Raw genomic sequence first — 17,744 nt, 5'->3', positions numbered from 1 at the left:
GAGATATCCTGTTTCATTCTTCTGCATGTGACTATCCAATTTTCTCAGCAACATTTATTGAATAGGGCTTCTTTACCCCAGTGGGTATCATCTGCTTTGTCAAAGATCAGTTGCCAAATGTGGGTGGTTTTAGATCTCAGATTTCTGTTCTGTTCCATTGGTCTATGTCTCTATTTTTGTGCCAATATCGTGGTGTTTTTGTTGCTAAAGCTTTGTATTATAGTTTGAAGTATGGTAATATGATGCCTCCAGATTTATTCTTTTTGCTTAAGATTGCTTTGGCTATTCAGGTTCTACTCTTATTCCAAACAAAGTATAGAATTTTCTTTGAGATCCATGAAATATGAGGTTGTTATTTTAATGAAGATTACATTGAATCTGTAAATCACTTTTCTTCCATTTCTTTGTGTCATCTGTGGTATCTTTCCTCAGTGTTTCATAGTTCTCTTCATAAAGATCTTTCACCTCCTTTGTTAAATATATTCCTAGGTAATTTCTTTTCTTAATAGCCATCATATATGACATCAAGTCTTTGATTTCATTCTCAACTTGGTAATTATTGATGAATAGAAATGCTACTGATTTGTGTATACTGATTTTGTAACTTTAGACTGCTGAATTTTTTAAAATCAATTTTAGGAGTTCCTTAGTGAAATCTTCAAGGGTTTTGAAGTATAATATCACATCATCAGCAAAACTGACACTTTAACTTCCTCTTTCTCAATTCAGATACTCTCAATTTCTTTTTCTTGCTTGATTGCTTTGGCTAGAACTGCCAGTATTATTTTGAATGAAGTGGTAACAATGGGCCTCCTTGTCTTGCCCAGTTCTTAGTGGGAATGTTTTCAACTTTTCCCCATTCAGTATGATATTCACTGTGCATTTGTCATATGGGGCTTTAATAATTGTGGGATATGTTTTTTCTATGCCTAATTTGTTAAGAGTTTTTATCATGAAAGAGTGCTAAATTTTGTCAAATTTTTTTTGGCACCTATTGAAATGATCATGTGGTTTTTGTTTTTGCTTTTGTTTATGTGGTGAATCACATTTATTGATTTATATATGCTGAACCATCCTTGCATCCCTGGGATGAAGCTTGGTCATGTTGTTTTTATTTATTTATTTATTTTTTAATGTGCTATTGAATTCAGTTTGTTAGTATTTTATAGAGGATTTTTGCATCTATATTCTTAAAGGATGTTGGTGTAGTTTCCTTCTTCTGTTGTGTTCTTTCCTGGCTTTGGTATCAAGGTGATACTGGCTTTGTAGAAGGAGCCAATGTCTCCTTCTTAGCGTCATGGAATAATTTCTATAGTATGGGTACCAGGTCCTCTCTGAAGGTTTGATAGAATTCATCTGTAAATCCATCTAGTCCTAGGCTTTTTTTGTTGGAAGAATTTTTTACTACTACTTCAATCTCATTGCTTATTATTGGTCTGTTCAGGAGTTGTATTTCTTCCTCATTGAGTCTTACAAGGTTGTGTGCTTCCAGGAATTTGTTCGTTTCCTCTACATTTTTGAGTGTATGTCTGTAGAGATTTTCAGAGTAGTTACAGATGATATTTGGTATTTCTGTTGTATCAGTTGTAATAGCACCTTTAATTTCTGCTTAAGCTTATGTGAATCCTTTCTCTTCTATTCCTGGTTAATGTAGCAAGAGGTATGCCAATTTTGTTTATCTTTTCAAAGAACCAACTTTTTGTTTCATTGATCCCTTATAATGTTCTTTTGCTTTCAATTTTTTTCAGTCCTGCTCTGACCTTAGTGCTGGCTTCAATTTCAGTTACTTAAATTTTACTAAACCCTATTGACTAAATCCAAAAATAAAAATAAAATTTACTGGATTTTGCAAAGAACTAAATTTTATAAGCTTTAGAAAGCAATTTTATAGTTACTAAGAAGTTATAAAAGTTATACATAGAATCTCTGTAAACACTTTGCTGAAATTCCCCAAATTTTAACATTTTATCACATTTGCTTTCCTCTCTCAGTCTCTCCATCTATAATATACATGACACATATTTGTCTTTCTATAATCTATATACACATATATACATAAGTTTGTTCTGAGCCATTTAGAAGTATATAATCCCTTTATCCTTAAATTCTTCAGTTTAGATTCCCTGAAAAATATATAATTTTGTAAAACTACATAAGAATCATCAAAATTAGGAAATTAAATTTGATATATCATTATCTCACGTATACAGATTTCATTTAAATTTCATCAATTTCCCACTAATGTTCTTTGGAAAAAGGGCAAAAAAACAGTTTTTTGGGCAAAATCCAATCCAAGATTCTTCTCTTTTATTTAACTGTCATGTACCTTCAGTCACTTTTGATCCAGAACTGTTCCTTAGTCATTCATGACCTTCACATTTTGAAGAACACAAGCCATTTATTACAAAGTATATTGTTCATTTTGTGTTTACTTAATGTTTTCTTCTTTTATACAGAAGTAGCATAAAAGTGATGTTGTGTGCTGGGAACACTGTATTTGGATGTACAGTATTGGCCCATCTAAATCACTTGGCTAAAGTGGTGCCTGCCAGGTTTCTCCACTATAGAGTCACCATTTTCGCTTTGTCACTAGTAGTATTTTATGCAGGAAATACTTTTGAAACTATGTAAATACTATCCTTCTCATAATCTATATATACTTTTTAAGCTTCTGTTGAAGTTTTTTGCCTCAGACAATTATGATGCTTGTCAAATGTTGATCTTGTATTCCCATTTTTCCTTCAATATATATTAGTTATCATTCTGCTATAAAGAATTTATGCTCTTAATTACTTTATTCTTTTATATTTCAGTGGATTATAATTCTTGACTGCCATTCTTTTGATCTTCAGAATTATCCTAACTTTAAGAAGTGAAATACCTTTCAAACTGACCCCTATATTCCTTCCACATGTCCACATCATTCTTTGAGACCTTCTTTACTTTCTGATGCATAAAACTGCTCCCAGTTCATCTTGTACTTTCTCATCCCATGCCCTAGAAATAGCCAGCTCTCCAGGAAGTCCTGATTTCTTTTAGAGGGGAATGCTATCTATGAACCAAGAATTAAGGGGGATATGAACCAGAACCTAGCAATCTGCTAGGGTGTTGTTGTTCTTAACTCCTCTCAGCATATATAAATGAGAGATATTTGTAAAAGTATTTGTTTATTTCATTGCATATACACAGACATCAATACTTACTTATCTATCACCTACCTATGTGTCTTTATAAGTTCATATCCTAACAAAATGCCATATGGCACTGTAGTGTCTTTCAGATTTGGAATTTGATTGTACCTTACTTATGACCTAATACATTAGCCTGCTCTGGTTTCATGTTTGCAGACATAAGACTTCTGAGTCAAAGAACATTTCTCTTCATGGCACATGGGAATGTATGGGTTCCTCTTGCTCTCAAGTCCCAAGAGGATGATACAAGGACCCCAAATTCTGAACACACAGTGGATTTGCACTATAGCTAAAGAACACAAAATTATAAAAACTTACTTTTTTGTACTAAAATAAGCAGACCTGTTTTTGTCTTAAATGGAGTTAAGAATCCATCTCTCAAAACTGCTTGCACACTCAGCCCTGAGAATTGATCTGGCTAAAAAGTTGTCAGGGTTGTATCTTGGCACACCCAGAAATAATGAGCAAGGATATTCAGGTCCCATTATGGATTGCCTCTCCCAACATTTGATCTGTCCCATTTTTGCAATATCTTTTTCTGCTAATAAGAAACTTGACATCTACCATGCTTATTTCATTTATACATTTGCTCCATCCTAGAATATGTACTAAGTAGCTTCGGAATGCTAACCTATGCCTTTGGAAAATAAACCTACCAGTTACTCACTTGTTTGCTGTTCTTTTTTACTTCACCCTGAATGTATATGGTGAAAATACTATCTTCAATAATTACTTGGGTTACTTCTTTATTTCCCATTGTGTGTATGTTGTCCATTTGCTTCTGTTTGATTTCTCTGTTGCCCCTCCTTTCTTGTTTATTTGCTTTTTGAGTATTTTAAAAAATAGCATGTTCTTAAATGACTGTCTCAGTACCATCTCCTCATACCCCTTCAATGTGGCACCTCTCCTGATATAGCCAAAGCATTAAAATATAGAAGACTCTACAACAGTAAATTCTCACAGTAGCAATTCCAACCCCAGGTTTTACAAGACTGTTCTTTTTAGCTATCCGTAGAGGGGTAGGAGGGGATCTTTTTCAAACAAAAGATTCATGTCTGCAATGAATGCCTCCTCCCACAAAACTTGGTTTTATCCTCTAATACTGGGGGACTTCAATCTATTTAAGGGAGTATGTTAACTTCTAATTGAGCTAACAATCTTTCTAGAAGTTTTGTGGAACAGAGTTCGTAGTAAATAGATGCTATTATCAAACGTGTCTCCAGAGATCTCTGAAGCAGAGATTGTAACAGGGGCCCTGCCCTAACAATTGGTTCTTTTGGTCAGTAAGTGGTACTTTTGATACCCAATAGGGTCTTTCCATGGTTTGGTTTCAGATATGAGAAGTTGTTTCAGGGTCATGACAGACTTAATTGAAGATAATAAGGGATGCTCATAATTAGATGAAAGGCTACTGACTTCATAGGGTGCAACCTTTGTTACACAGCAATTTCCTGTATACAAATAGCTTGGAAATTGGAAATTATTCAGGAAATTGCTAAAAAATGACAGAATGGCTTAATATTTTAATGTCAAGTAGTTTAAGCCATTGGATTGGAGACATTCAAAACCCAGAGGTCAATTCTGAATTGCAAAATTGAGTTATATACTTCAGTGTCTAAAATCTGTTGTACTAGAGGAGGTTGAAAGTTTAATCATAAAGTACTCAGAAAGAAAGACTAAAAAATAACTTGCTATAAAAATGATCAGATCTGTAAAAGAGAAGAGACAGTATAATAGATAAAAGTTCTCCAAATCCTATATTCCAGAAGCAAAATGGTCTATAACTGTTGAGTGGAGCCAGGATTATCAAAAATTCTAAACAATTCTGAATCAGCATTTCTGATAAGCATAGGAAATTTCAAAGGAGTTCTGGAACCATGAAACTAATCAGACAGAATTTTCCCAACTTCAAATAGCCAAATACAAACATGACTTTAATGACTTAATGATAAAGCAAAGATTTTTCTTTAAGCTTGGACAGGTATAGTCTATTCATTTTAATGTAAAAATAATTACTACAAAAGGACTAACTCATATGAATTTTGACTACATTTACAAAAACAAAGAATATGAAAAACAAACAAAAAGAACCAGAACTCCTAATTTAAGAATTAAGGAACTCGGCTTGGTGCCTATAGCTCAGTGGCTAGAACACCAGCCAAATACACTGAAGCTGGCAGGTTCAAACCCAGCCCTGGCCTGCCAAACAACAATGACAACTACAACTACAAAATAGCTGGGCATTGTGGAGGGTGCCTGTAGTCCCAGCTACTTGGGAGGCTGAGACAAGAGAATAGCTTAAGCCCAAGTGTTTGAGGTTATTGTGAGCTGTAAAGCCATGGCACTCTACCCAGAGCGACAGCTTGAGACTCCTGTCTCAAAAAAAAAAAAAAAAAAATTAAAGGAACTATGTTGTAAACTGTGTCATAAACTATAAAATTGTTTCAGAAAGCTCGTTAATACGTTAATACCCCCTTTCCATTAAAAATTAAACCTATCTTCATCTCCTTATAAAATAGTGGAGTTTAGTTAGAGTTACACTTGTTGTTGTAAGATAAATGGTAAGGGACATAAACTTGACTTTGGTCAGGTTTTATTCCCAGTGCCATTTACTTCCTCATCTTGTGTCTTTTACATCTTTGTCTTATGGACCAGAGGGTATAGAATTCTTAGAGAAGGATACAGAGGCAGGTTAATTACTCCAACATGTGATTGATTATAGTATAGCAGTGATAATCTTAAAAATACCCTTAATATCATCATTTTTTGTGTGACCTAACCAAAGAACTGATGAAATTCTGACACAGAGAGGTAATACTGACTGAGACTAACTTGTAAATTGACCTCATCTCATATTTCCAGAATTCCAGGGAGTACGTTTTGTGTCTCTAGCTCTTACTGAAATGCTTTCATTATATATAGCACAACTGTCTTTTAGGTGGGGTAGATTCTGCTAAATGGAAATTATTGATGGATTTGAGCATATAACTTTGAGGTGTGGAAATTAGAAAGATGTAAGTAGCTATGCTACCAAAGGAAAATCGGCAAGTCTGGGCAGGAAAAGGGCCAACATCAGAAGGCAAAGGAGGAGATAGACTTGGTGAGATAATAGAAGTCCATATACTCAAGAGAAAATATTTTCCTCAACCTTTAACAAGGATTACTGATCTCAAAAACAAAAAAATAAATTCCCAGGACTCTTAGTTCTGTAGGGATAAACTGAATGGCTGATATTTTTGATTACAAATGTCTTGAACTTAATGCAGGTTATGTTTAGAAATAAAGTTTATATATTTTTATTTTTATATTTTAATTCCATTTTTCCATGAACTTTTTGAAGTCCCCTATATATTAGTCTGTTTTGCTCTTGTGAGCCCAGCTGCAGAGCTTAGTTTCCTTACCTTTTGCTTATTTCCTTTAAAACATCAATGTACATTTTTTGTTTTTACTTTTAAGGAGAATACACACCCAGTCACTCAATAACTGCAATCCCTTAGAATAAAATTGTTGTAGATAATATAGAACCTAAATTTTTTTCAAAGTAAATATATAACTATGGAAATGTGCAACTCTTATTTTATTTTAGTTTGGTTTCAACTTCACTTCAAAGAATCGCCTAAAGGAAGGTTCTTATCATGTAATCATAATGTCAGTTTAAGACAACAACAGGGAAAACAACAATAGTTAGCAAACAAAAGAACTTCAGAGGGCAGGAAAATAAAGGAGACTATTTTAAGAATGTTTTTCTTTTATATATGGAAAAAAAAATATATATATATATCTTCTAGTTACTTCTCACATCAGAGGGAAGGATACATGAAGAGAGCAGAGGAGACGGCCCTCAGCCCTCCCTTCCTACAGAAACTGGACCCCTCAGCACTTTCGGCAACTCTTCTATAATATTTCTTTCCTAAAGAACCTAACACCTCAGCTTTAGCAGATATTTTTATGTTGATCTTTAAAATTTGTTTAAAAGGAGTGGATGGGAAATATTAGAGAGGGCACAATAAATGTAAGTGGCTGTTTTCAGTAACTTAACTATTAACAGGGCAGTCAAGAGTTCTCCATGCTACCCAAACACACAGGTAGGCCAGCTCTGGTGACCTTCTCATGTTTTGGTACAGAAGAAAGCCATTAGGATTTTTGTTTGTATGTATGTATGTATGCATATATATATAAACTTGAATTTCAAACTTTACCACTGTAAATATTTTAGGCAGTGAAGAGTTATTTTCCACATATTTTGTTATAAAGGGTTTTGTAATTTTAAAGCGCAAATTTTTCTAGATGTGGCTCGATTAAAACTTTATAACTTTCTTCCTTTGCCTCATTCTCAAAGGTCAGTTGATTTTTAAAAAAAAGTTCTGAAAGAGAGAATAGACTATTTTTTTTAAGTGTGCGCTATGTCATCAAGAATCAGACACCAGGAGCAAAATACACTCAAGAGAACACACCGCATCTTCTGAGATGAATTCCAAAGCAGCATAAAATATAATGATCAGTGACTAATAGAAGAGTGTTAGCCCTATGCACCAGAAGTAGTAGGTTCAAATCTGGCCTGGGCCTGCCTTACACACACACACACACACACACACACACACACACACACACATACACACAGACACAAACCCACAGATGGTTTATTCCCTTAGTATTCCTGGCATGTATAAAACTCCAGAAATCACCCAGTAAATATATTAACATGACATCACATATGCTTCAGTATTTAAGAAGGGAGAGAGGTGAGTCAATTTATAATAAATAATAATTTGAACTTCACAAAATCTCAATAGGTCATCGGCAAGAAAGAGAGGGATGAAGTGGTGAGGTTTTGACAAAGGTTTAGAAAAGCTGCTGTAGGTAATGTAATAGACATACTACTGGGAAAATATCTTCCAGCAATAGTAAATGTACAGCTGGGCTTGCAAAGCATGGCTTGGATCACCCAGTCTAGTGTTCTGACTTGAACCATTAGCACTAGTAAATGTGACCAAAAGTGGAAACAGATTCTAACCCAAGGTTAGAGACTAGCATGTCGCTTGTACTGAAATGGACAGGAAAATGAACATTCAATGGCTTTCAATTTGTGCGAACAGATCCTGCAGGTCTCAGTGTGTGGCTGCTGCAGGAGTGAAGCATGAATAAATGTGCGTGTTTCCTTCTCTCTTGGGGTCCCTCATCCAGTTGATATTATAGGCTACTATTTTGGCTTTTTGTTGAGAATGGCTACAGCAAAAGATGAGCCATCTTAGAACTTCTCTCATTCTAGATTCAATTTTCTTACCTAAGTATGAAAGGTAAGAATGTTGATCATTTATACTGCTGCCTGGCACTATTCTAAGTACTTTACATAGGGTATTTCATTTAATTTTTACAATAACTGTAAAAGATAGGTGCTATATTCACTGCCATTTTATAGATGAGAAAACAGGAAAAAGTAATTAGGTAACTCAAACTCACTTGCATGAAAATGAAGGAGTTGGGTTTCAAACCCAGATTGTCTAACTTTGAAGCCTATATGCCTAGGAATTGTGCTAAATGTATATATGTTTATACGGTTAAAGTAATCGATTTGGAATTTGGAAATTTAAACATTAGAAGACAAAACTATAGATGGTGACCAAGAACAACTTATAAGAAAGTTTTGAATGTCTGCCAAATTCAGAAAAAAGTGACTTTTTAAGAGGATAAAAGAAGAAATGTTTATGGAATTTGAGGCAATTTAAATCATGATTCCTTATGAGAGACCTTCTGCCTTATGATGAAAATCTGGAGCACATGAAGCCAGGCATGAGCCAGGATGTGGCAAGGCTTTCTCAAATTGATGGTATAAACTGCACACGGTTTTTACAGCATAATTTTCTCCTCAGCAGTAATTTGAGTATTATGATAGTATATGAAAATTATGCTTTCTAATTGTAACATAAAACTAGTGTAGTTTTTAACCTAAAACTTGGGACTTAAAACAGTGTTCACCTTTTCCATGATCATAGGCTGTGTGTCCATCCTTCTAAGGATGAGGACTCACTTTCGTCTATCATTAAAGACATAAGAATTTTACGACATATGGAGGCTATATTTTCTTTATCTGTGCTTTTTGAGTGGTTAGAATGAATGTGAATTGGAAGGACTTCACTTTGCATTATTAGGGAGTACCCAGTCCAGATCATTGTAGTAATTAATTTGCCATCACCACTCTGTACTGAGAATACAAGTGCAGAAAGAGAAGCTGAGACGTAATTGCTGACAAATATGCTATGTGTATTGAAAACCAGAAACTTTGCAGCTGCCACCCAGACTCCCTCATTGTTCGTATTTACAATGCAGCACAAAAGGGACATGAGGTAAATGTAGGGTGGATGCCACAAGCCATTTTGATGAAATATCTGGGGGACAATTTCATATGAAATATCAGCTGGTAAAAGAAACCAGCTGCCTATTAAGGAGGATGACTCAATCTAAAAACGCTAGCTCCCATTTTACGTGGTATAATGACAGATTGCCAATATATAAACCTTCATTTGGGTCAGGGGTGAGTGCTGGGTTTGAATGTGTAACGAATATGCAGGCAAAATTTCAAAACTTTAAAGGAACAGTTTTTTTCTGAGCCTAATCAAGGTCAAAACTCCTTCAAAAATGCAGTATGCAGAAACTTTCTTTTAAAAAAATTTTTTTATTAAATCATAACTGTATACATTAATGCATTTATGGGGTACAATGTACTGATTTTATACACAATTTGGAATGCTTACATCAAACTGGTTATGATAACCTTCACCTCACTTAATTATTGTGTTAAGATATTCATACTCTACACTTCAGACATTAGAAGACTGGCCTTTATTCCTAAATCTTTCTATACAGGTTGCAAGGAATTTCATTGTTCAGATGCTATTTAGCCAGAAATCTAAATTATTTTTATGTAGATAACCAAGCAATCCTTCTGTTCCAGCCTCCTACGCTTTTAGAGAGACTACATGTATCTCGTTCTTGAGCTTTCTGAGGTTTTGCAAATCAAGTTACTGCTGAGTGAGATTTCTTGCCTGCAAGGTTGGTCATCACATGTTTATCTTTCCAGTTTCCCAAATTTTGTTACTATCATCACTTCTTCTATTCTCTTTGTCCCTGTGGATAAAAGTTCCTATTATCATGTAGTATGTGTTTCCATTCGATCCACCACCACGTAAGCTAGGAATTTTGCAACTTTTCATGGAAAACATTTGAATAAAGAATCTATTTTAAATGTTAAAATTCTGACTATCTTGACAACAACAGAGGGAGGAATTTGAAGACTGAGGAGTCGTTCAAATTCTACTGTGTTTATGTGGAATTAAAAGCACCTGGTATTTTATGAACTTTGGATTCCTTCTTGCTGATATGCTTGAGTTCTTTGTAGATTCTGGTTATCAGTCCTTTATCAGATATACAGCATGCAACGTTTTCTCTCATTCCATAGATTGAGAAGGGAAACTCTAATGACTGTTTCTTTGGCTGTGCAGAAGGTTTTTAATTTGATCAAGTCTCATTTATTTACTTTTGTTGCTGCTGATACCAGCCACTGTTCACTTGAATGGCCATTTCACCCAGGGAGCTGCTGATCAGGCCCTAAAGTGGCTGGAGGAGCCTACGTGCTGTTCACTGCCAAGGCCACTTGTCATAGATATGTTGACAAACTGAACTTCACGGTACCAGTCAGGGCCCCAGGGCACTCTGTGCACTCAGTGAAGTTTTGACTAACCATAAAGTTAGTCTAGAATACAAATGCTTTGAAGATATAACCACTTTAAGATAGGAAGATACTGTGTAACTTTGCAACCTATGAGAGGGAATCTGTTCAATGCAGTAGTTCTCAACTCTCCTAATGCCTTAGCCCTTTAATACAGTTCCTGTGGGGCTTGAAGAACCACTGGTAATGTGTAATAATACCGCTGATACTTACTTTTACTGGGAGAACAAAAAGTAACAAAGGGAAAGAGGGAGCAGATATCTTTGGAGAGATATCCCACAAAAGTAAAGCTGTTGGTCTCTTATCTGCTTCTCCGTTGATTGCTTTGGGTGACAGGTGGATAGACTCCTTGGTCTGGCAACACTGCTATCATTGCTGTTGGGGGCTTCTTCATAAATTCTTTGCTTTGGTCAATGTATATAAGCATCTTTTCAATTTCTTCTTCTAGAATTCTTATGGGATGTGAAGTTTGAAAGCAGCTTTTACTTTCATGTGATGAGTTTTCGACTCCTTTGAACATTTATTTTTTGGAATTTTGCCTCTGTGAAACTTTCCTATTGACATTTGCTGTATTACTTTCTACTCCATACTTTTGCTGCTCAACATTAGAATGGCTTTAGCTGTGAGCAGGAAGTACACTGATGAAAAGAGGTCATGGTGGCCAATTACAAGCAGAACTGACAAAAACATTGGAAAAACTCATCAAATTGTACATCAAAATCTTCAGCTGATTGTAAAAGGCACAGCAGATTAAGTAAACATCAATCGAGAAAGAGTTAGGGAAATCTTTATTGAAAATCTTGGCGTGAGAAAGACGTGTACAGAAATGGTCTTTGTTAATTTTGCTCACTAATGAACAAAAGTAAAGGTGAATCAAAGTTTGCCAGGATCTTTGGAGAGACAAGAAAATGTTTGGGACCATTATCACTGCTGATTAAATAGGGGTGTACTAATACAACCTTGAAACAAAGCATCTAAGTGTTCAGTGGAAGTCAGCCAATTCTCCATCACCCAGAAAGTTCTGTCAGTCCAAATCAAGAGTAAAATGATGTTACTAATCGTTTTTGATATTAGAGGAATCACTATGAATTTGTATCAACTAGACAAACAGTCACCCAAATATACTACTTGGAAGTACTGAAAATGCTGTGTAAAAAAGTTACATGAAAGTAACCTGATATTTTCTCCAACAACTCATGGCTCTTGCATCATGACAATGCACCAGCTCATGCAGCAATGTTGGTGAGGGAGTTTTTAGACAGTAAACAACTGTATTGGAACACCCTCCCTACTCACCTGATCTGGCCCCCAATGACTTTGTTCTTGACCCAAAGATGAAGAAAATACTGAAAGGAAGACATTTTGATGATATTCAGGATTCAAGGGTAATATTATAAGAACTCTGATGGTCATTAAAGAAAAAGAGTTCCAAAATTACTTTGAAGAGTAGAATAGCACCCTCGTTAGTGAAAAGCTTCCCAAAGGAAGTGCTGCAAAGATGACAATAGTGATATTCAGCAATGAGGTATGCAGCACTTTTTGTAGGACTAGTTCATGAACTTAACTGCCAGTCCTCATCACACACTGTGTACTCCACTTTTCCAGTCAAAGCATTTTCCGAGTCTATGGGCTCTTCTGGGAGAATATTATTTTGGTAGCTACCACTATACTATTTAAACTTTTCTTGCTTCATTTATTTCAGGCACCCCTCTCCCTTCTCACGTTAAGCCCAAGCACATCTGCTTGCACAGTGCTTCCTCCTGCCTCTAAGAATGATGCTGCTTCCATTCCTTTTCAAGTATAAACTTTCCCTCTTGATTCTACAGTTTCTAAACCCCTCTATTCTTTTGGCCTTAATCCCCGTCTTTCTATTCTTTGATCTCTCAATCTCTACAATCTGATCCTTTACCTAATAATCTTCCCATCAAAAAATAAGCAAAAGCCCAAAGCTTTCCTGACTTAGCTGTCCCCTCAAAGCAACTACTCTTTTTTCTCATGTACAGCTGGTCTCATTTCTGATCACTCATAACCACTCTTCAACTTTTTTTAATTGCACTTTTCTTGTCTCCATTCAGTTTAAACTGCACTCAAAGGCAACTAGAAAACTTTTGGGGCCAGGAGGCCGAACATATCCAGTGACCTTCGATCAATCTTTCTTATCCTCAGCATTCTTCAAAATGGCATATCTGCCCTTTGGGTTTATTCCCTGCCCACCTCCTCCCTGCCTTCATGTACGTCTTGTCTGCCAGCTCCCACTTCAACTCCTGCTCCATTCCGTTCATGCTTAGTTGTTCTTGTGGCAACCAAGTATTTATGATGGCAGTTTTGGAGCTTGGATGCTAGTCTTCCCGTGTGGTTTCAATAATGTTTACTGATACCCTCCACCTGCCACCAGTAATAAACAGAATAAGAAGCAGGTTATCTGTGTGCACTGATTAAGTGCATATCTGGAATTAAATATTTTTCAATTTCATTATACTGAATTATATAATGCTCTAACATGTGTGTATGGTGTGTGTGTATAGTGTGGGTGTCTGTGTATATATGTACACACACACACACACGGGGCCAAAAATATGAATACACATTTTAAGCAATGTTATCTATGTATTACCTTCTGAAGATGAATTGAAGGGACCATTACTGGTCAAGTGTACCTAGACATGCTACACACATCCATTTTACCTGTACTTCATACACTTTTGGGTAATGATCGATTTTATTTCTAACAAGATCTCTTAAAACATACATACATTTTTTGGCACCCTGTGTGTGTATGCATGTACACAAAGAGAAAGCGAGGCTGGCAAATGTAATTTAAAAAAGAAACTGCTGAGAATCAAAGAGATTATTCAATGTGAAATTTTAAATGTATGGAGGAAAAAAAGGTATTAACAAGAATTACAAAAAAAAAAAAAAACCCTTTACTCAACAGACTCCAAGCTAAATTTATTTTAATGTAATAAAAAAGTGAAATAATCAGTGGCTCTCTTCTTAATTTATAGATGTATGTAAACCTAAAGAAAAAGTAAGAGAGAAAATTCATTTAAGATAGAAAAAATAGTTTAAAATCAAGCAAAATGTTTTATATAATCCAGGTCTCTCTTAAGGTTGCTCCAGCAGGCAAAACAGGCTTCATTTTAAACCTCATTGAATCTGTATTACTGAGTGAGTAGAGTACTGGCAACTGGAATGTGGGAGAAACTGTCTCACCAACCCCGGAGACAGAGCTCATTGTTCTGACATTACAAAGTTAATCCTTGAATCCTCACCATGCAGCTTTCCTTTTTTCTTCTGCAGTTAGAGTACTTTTTATCTCCTTAGCTTATCAAGTCCAGGAATATAATTTAAAAAGAAGATCATGTTTCCATAATAAGACAAGCCCCACAAAAATTCCTACAGCCTACAGTAGCAGACCACCCAGCCTAATATATTTGTAATTACACCTGCCTACAAATGAAATCTTATGGTTATAAACTGAAGTGTGTAACCAAAAAGCTTTTGCCCAGATAAGTAAAATTTGAGTACCTGTATTGAATATTATGTTACAAAAGACAATCCAAAAAAGACTTTAACAAGTTAGAGCTTAGAGTCTAGCCCTCAGGGAAGGGCAATCATCTTTGCTCTCAAGAGCTTCTGTTCTCTGTTTTCTTTGGCCTTTTAATAAATCTCTTTTGAAAAACAAATTCACAAACATCCAGTAGTTCCTGCCATTCTGATTCCTTTAAAAGTGCCAGGAAAGGAACCACTGTATCCTTAGCTATTCAAGAGTATATATAATTCACCCCAGGAGAACCATTTAATACAATCTATAAAGAAATTAACTTAATCAAAAGAACATTAAAAAACTTGTTTGGGGAGTTGAAATATTACTGCTTTTATCTTAAATATTCATTTACTTCATAGCAAGCTTAAAGACAAACACCAGAATCCGTCCAGTTTGGGCCTTTTTGATCTTTACCATCCAGTATTTGTTGATGTGCTTGAAGGCTCTTCCCTACTCCTGTTCTTAGGAGCACGACTGTCCCAGAGAGAGAGAGAGTGGGGAGTGAGAATGGGGGCAGGACCTCAGAGCATGGTGACTGCTAGTCCAGACTGAAGTTGTGTCTCATAGAAGATCTCACTGTTTGGTATCGCTAATGCCTACGTGTGTGTCTCAGGGTCTTGTCTAGTCTCCTAGAAGGGACTTTTCATATAAATTAATTCATTTATTGACTCAATCAATAAACATTTACAGTGGTTAATCTGTGCCAGATACTGGGCTATTTGCCATAACAGAAAGATAAATGGGTGTCTGATCATGGTAACAGAAGAAAAATGACCTAAATATCTTGGGTGACCCACCCTGTTTTGACATTCCCCTGCTACCAGAGCCACTGCGCTCTGCCGACATGACACCTTTCAACCCACTCCTCATGCAAAACAAACTCTGTCTGAATCTTTTAAGATGGCAGCTTCTTGTACAGTGAAATATAAATTACCATCTTGACCCAGTAATTCCACTCCTAGAAATCTACCCAAGAGGAAAAGAAAACACTTCATAGAAAAACATGAATACTAATGTTCATAGCAACATTATTCATAAGAGCCAGAAAGTGGAAATTATCCAAACTGTTCTCAAATAAAACAACTGGTGCATGAATGATATTCAGACAACGAAGGAAGTACTGATATTGCTACGATGTGGATGAACCTCAAAAATAGTATGCTAAGTTGAAGAAGCCACATGTAACAGTCTACATGCTACATAATTCCATTTAAACGAAATGTCTAGAAAAGGAAAATTTGTAGAGACAGAAAGCAGATATGTGGTTGCTAAGGGCTGAGGATATAAACTAGGATTAACCACAGCTAAGTGAAAGTGGACATATGGAGGTGATAGAAATGTTTTCAAAATGGGTGTGATGGTGATTGCACAACCATAAATTACTGAAGTCATTGAAGTATATACTTGCAATGAGTAGGTTTTGTTTTATGTAAACCACACCTCAATAAATCTGTTTCTTCAAATGTATCCAACTGTTTTCACTACAAGTCTACTATTTGGATTAAAATTTTTGTTGATGTTAAGACATTAAGGCCTAATGGTACAGATAAAATAGGCTTGAGACAGCTGGACAATTTAAGCATGAAATACTATTTGTACAAAAGCAAAATCTCATGTTGCAAATGTGAATGATGCAGAATAGAATGACAATAAGAACTTCTGAAACATGCATAGGCCAAAAAATGTGAAGAAATTTCAATTTAAATCATTATCCTTTAGAAAGCTGAAATACTATTTAAAAACCTTCCCAAATGGACAGATGGCCTAAATCATTGATCCAAAAAATATATATATATATATAACCAATCATTTAATTCTAACTATGTATCAACTACTATGTTAATAGTTTCAACATTTGTTTCTTATTAATTCGCTCTATGAGCTATTAAACACCTTCACTTTACAGATGAGAAAACAGATGCAAATGGGCTTAGATACCTCCCCAAAAGTAGGTGATGGCAAAGAAGAGCTTTCAGTCAAATCCAGAGTAATTCCAATGCTGAAGCCTTCTGTATTAATCCTACAATGTGCTACTTCATTCAAACTACTGTGACCCATCTTTGAGTTTCAATCCCTAGAATAGCAAACAGTATTTGGTAAGTGATTAATAAATACTTGTCAAATGAATTTTAGTCTTCATACATATGGAGGTGATATATTGTGTTCTTAATAATCTTACAGGAATAGGCTGAAATTATTAATCATATTTCTTATGCTATTTAGTTTCTTCTATTCTCAATAAAAGGAGCATTTTATCACATGTATACTCCAAAAGCCATTCTTGTTTGGGGGTGGTTGTTGTTTTGACCTAAACCAATGTTCCAGGGTTTAGATTCTGACTAATTCCTCCACCTTTAGAAGATTAGTCTTTTTGATTTAGGAGTACATAATTATGTCATCTTTCCCAAACTTCAACTCCACACTTCTATAATCCCCCTGGGTGTCCTGACAGAAGATCAAATCTTTTCTACCAAACATTCTCTTTTTCTCAATTCTATTAATGGCAACAAAAATTCACCCATTCACTTAGGCAGTAAATTTCCAATTCCTATCATTTCTACCACATCATGATTCTTAAATCACTTATATCTAATTCCTATATGTAACTCTCATCCTACATATATATCATCTTATTTCACTGAACTTCCATCACCAAGGAATTGATCTCTGGAAGTCAACTTTGGTTTTTAACCCAACTCCATAGCAACTACCAATTTATGTTTTTATTATACATTTACATAGAAATAAGTCCAACTCTCTAGCAGGCTATTCAACATCCTCTTCAATATCCTTATCTCAGAGAGAATAAAATACCATAAAACAAAGGATTTTCCTTAAACAACTCTGTGAGCTAGCCAGAGATCATCTACTTATTCTCTCTTTTGTGGGCCTAGCAAGTGAAGACTTATTTATTGTTACATGAAGAAATGTTATAAAGAAAGACCATTATCTGAATTCACTTGTCTCACTGGTGTAGATATATAATGAAAAGAGTAACTTACAAATAAAAGTTAGAATTCTAGAATTCCAAAAATGCTTTATATGTGGATTATCTCATTTGTTTATCACAAACCCTAGACGTTAGATAAAATAGGTCTTTACCAGTAAGATACAAGGTGCTCACAGAGGTGAGTATTATCTGTTTGAAGAAATACATGTGTCATACCCAAGACATTTTATTCCTAGTTGAGATTTTTATTCCAAGTAACTATACAGAAGTTGGTAATTATACATGATAGACATTTAATAAATGTATGTTAAATGATTAATATTCTCAATA

This window comes from Otolemur garnettii, unplaced genomic scaffold (genome assembly GCF_000181295.1).
Source record: "Otolemur garnettii isolate 467f Iridium unplaced genomic scaffold, OtoGar3 scaffold00126, whole genome shotgun sequence".
Classification (NCBI taxonomy): Eukaryota; Metazoa; Chordata; class Mammalia; order Primates; family Galagidae; genus Otolemur; species Otolemur garnettii.
Note: the sequence above shows the minus strand (reverse complement) of the source record.